Source organism: Arachis ipaensis, chromosome B6 (genome assembly GCF_059453495.1).
Source record: "Arachis ipaensis isolate K30076 ecotype BB chromosome B6, ASM5945349v1, whole genome shotgun sequence".
Taxonomy (NCBI): Eukaryota; Viridiplantae; Streptophyta; class Magnoliopsida; order Fabales; family Fabaceae; genus Arachis; species Arachis ipaensis.
In genome coordinates, this window is record NC_142441.1 from 42,349,456 (window position 1) to 42,353,280 (window position 3,825).

At 41.8% G+C, this 3,825-nt stretch overlaps 1 non-coding gene across 1 annotated transcript; it reads left to right on the top strand.

The window, feature by feature from the left end:
* Nucleotides 1–2,727: 2,727 nt before the first annotated feature.
* LOC148555309 (small nucleolar RNA R71) lies at nt 2,728–2,831 on the top strand. Its single transcript, XR_015886573.1, has one exon. It is a non-coding gene; the product is annotated as a small nucleolar RNA R71 (small nucleolar RNA).
* The last annotated feature ends 994 nt before the right edge of the window (nt 2,832–3,825 follow it).

Genomic DNA, 3,825 nt, shown 5'->3' on the forward strand with positions numbered 1-3,825 from the left:
CTTTATGATGGGGATTGCTCGGTCTTCTAGGGGTCCCTTTTTTTTCAATGTTGCATGGCAACGTTTTCCAATGTACTCCCTTTTTAGAACAAATGTGTAGCCCCTCCTTTTGTGGTATCCGAACCTTTTTTGTTTGGTTGTCCAATCTATCCCTTTTAATGCTCCTTTTCTTTTCCTATAAAGATAAACTAAGAAAAGTAAGAAAAGATATTAAAATGACCATATGAACTTTACGGCTAATATTAATAAAAGGGAAGAAAAGATTTGATTATTTATTTATGAATTCCAACTAACTAACTAACTATTGGTGGGTCCTTATATGCATTTTGGTGGCACCATGGGGTGACACCAAACTTAGTTTGAAGCAATGTGATGAAAATTTTTGTTCAAAGCTCCCAAGACTAGCATGCATCTTGGTTTGTTTTGAACACCAAACTTGTTCTTCACTGTATACTGCATGATAAAGATTTCACCAAGTGTTTGTCAAGCTTGGGTTGAAATTCATAAACATTGATTTATTCATTATTTTAAAAACATATAAAACATGGGTTGCCTCCCATGAAGCACTTCTTTAGCATCACTAGCTTGACGTTTTTCCCTCATCAGGGTGGTTGGTAGTGCTTAAAGTCCTCCCCTCTTGCTGTGGACTTATATCCATTGGTTGGATAAATGATCTCCACATGTTCTAGGGAAAGAACTCTGTTGATAGTGAAGACCTTGGGTAACTGAGATGGTACAATAGGGAGATTAGGGAGAATATCTGGGAAGTAAGCTGAGACAACTCTATCCCCTGGAGAGAAGTCTTCTGTAGGGATCTTCTTGTTCCTCCACCTCCTTGGTACCTTCTTCTTTGTTTCTTTTGAGGTTGCCTTCCCCTTGGTGACCTCTTTTTCTGCAGGGGTTGTGATGCTGTCTTTACCTGCCTATAGAGGTTTAGGTTCCTCCAATTTTTCCTTGAGCTGTGGCAATTGCTGTGTTCCTTGTTTATCAATTAAGGGAATCTCAGAATGATCTGGCTGTGCTTCAGTGCTTGTCTCCTCCTTCAGTGTCTCATTATCATTTGTGCTTCGTTCCTTGTCCTCTTGATCTGTTTCTTCTGAGAGTTTGAAAACATTGAAGCTGAGTCGTTCATCATGGATTCTCAATATTAGCTCCCCTTTCTCTACATCGATAAGTGCTCTGGCTGTAGCTAGGAATGGTCTTCCCAATATGATTGGATGAGAGTGACTCTCTTCCATGTCCAGGATGACAAAGTCTGTTGGGAGAAAGTATTTCCCAACCTTTAGCAACACATTTTCCACCACTCCTATTGCTTGCTTTTGAGTTTTGTCAGCCAGTCTGATGATTACATCTGTGGGCATTATCTCATTAATCTGCAGCCTCTTTGCCAGGGATAAGGGCAGTAAGTTGATGCTGGCCCCCAAATCACATAGTGCTCTATCGAACATAGTTTTACCTATGGCACAAGGGATGTGAAAACTCCCTGGGTCTCTTCTTTTTGTAGGCAACTCAGGTTGAATAAGGGCACTACATTCCTTGTTCATCACTATAGTCTGGCCTCCTTTGAGTGAGCTTTTCCTGGGTAGAAGTTCCTTCATATACTTGATGAATGCAGGCATTTGCTGAATTGCCTTGATGAATGGTATGTTTACATGCAAAGATGCAAACAAGTCTAGGAACCTTGAGTATATTCTCTTTCCCACAGCACCATTGAGCAGTTGAGGAAAGGGTGCATAGAGCTTTAGCAACTCTTGTTGTGACATTTCTGGTTCTTGGTGATCTCTATCCTCCTCCTTTATTGAGTTGTCTTCAGGTTGTTCGAGAAGTTTGCCTTGCTTGTCTTCAGTCTCTTGATCATTTGTAGTGACCATTTTGCAATCTTCCCATCTTACTTTCTTTGCTTCGGCTTTGGGATTTTTCTCCGTGTCACTTGGGAAGCTATCAGTAGGTTTCAGAATCTTCTCAGCTAAATATCCCACCTGGAATTCCAGCTTCCTAATGGTCTCTCCCTGGTTCTTAATATTGGCTCGCACCTCCTCTTTGAACACCTTATTTTCTTGAATCTCTTGGCATATTCCTTCAAGTAAGGCCTCAATCTTAGAGAGCTTGTCATCAATTGATGGGTGATTCGGAGCAGATGTGCCATTTTGGTTTTGAAAAGCATGTGGAGAAGTGTTGTTGTGGGGGTGTTGAGATGTCCTCTGTGTGAACTGCTGATGAGCTGCATTGTTGTTGGAGTTGTAACGTCTCTGGTCTTGGTTTTGATCTTGCTCACTTCCCCACCCAAAGTTTGGGTGGTTTCTCCATCCAAGGTTGTAGGTCTTGGAGTATGGATCATAGTTTTTCCTTGGTGAATTCTCAATGTAGTTGGCTTGCTCCTGACTACCCTCTGCTTCTTCACTCACTCCCTCTTGGGTTGCTGATGAAGTGGAGATTGCTGCTACTTGGTTCCTCTCCATCTTCTTAGTGAGGTCAGCCAGCTGCTGGGTGATGAGCTTGTTTTGGGCCAACAGAGCATCTACATTATTTAGCTCTATTACTCCTCTTGTGTTCCCTCTTTCGGAAGCATAGAAGTAGTCGTTCTCTGCTACTGTTTCAATAACATCTATGGCTTCCTCAATAGTCTTCTTCTTGTTCAAAGATCCTCCGGATGAATGGTCTACGGCCTTCTTTGACTCATAAGAGAGCCCTTCATAGAAAATGTGCAGCTGCACCCATTCGTTGAACATGTCAGGTGGACACCTCCTTGTTAAGTCCTTGAACCTCTCCCATGCTTCATATAGAGTCTCACCATCTTGTTGCCTGAAAGTTTGGACCTCAGCTCTCAGCCTATTGATTCGTTGAGGGGGGTAAAATCTTGCTAAGAATTTGTTCACCACGTCTTCCGAAGTTGTCAAGCTTTCCCTTGGGAAAGATTCCAGCCACTTGGCTGCTTTGTCCCTAAGTGAGAATGGAAACAGGAGCAGTCTATAGGTGTCAGAATGAACACCATTAGACTTCACTGTGTCACATATCCTCAGGAAGGTGGTTAGATGTTGATTGGGGTCTTCTTGAACACCTCCTCCAAACGAGCAGTTATTCTGAACAAGGGTGATGAGCTGTGGTTTAAGTTCAAAGTTGTTGGCATGGATTGTTGGCTTTTGGATGCTACTTCCACAATTTCCTGGATTTGGATTGATGTAAGAGCCCAATACTCTTCTATCCTCCCCAGCATGATTTGCTCTACCTCCTCCCCATGGTTGTGATCTTCTTCTTTATGATGGTTTTCCATGTTGTCTTCCATGTTTGGGTCAAAGAATTCCTCTTCTTCCTCAGCACCAACCACTTTCTTTCCTCTTGCCTCCCTCTTTAATCTAAGGAAGGTCCTCTCAGGTTCAGAATCGAAGGAAGTTGAAGCTCCGCTTCTTCTCCCTGTCATACAACCATCAAGTGCAAGCAAGAAAAGATAAGTGCAGAAAGTATTTGTGTCAGAATTACTGTTAGTTGTGGGTGATGCAATATATCAAACAGTTAGTGGGTTAGCAAACAGAATTGAAAATAACAAAGAAAAATAAAAGAGTAGAGGGGGAAGGGAAGAAGTTTAACTAAAACAAAAAGTAAATCACTCAAACAGAAAATGAAATTCACAAAATAAAAATGCTCAATCTAGTGATCTTCCAATTTAATCATTGTTGATGCACAATCAATCCCCGGCAACGGCGCCATAAACTTGATGCACGAAAAACTTGTCTCACAACAAATCTCCATTCGGCAAGTGTACCGAATTTGTCGTCAAGTAAAAACTCACAATAGAGTGAGGTCGAATCCCACAGGGATTGATTGATC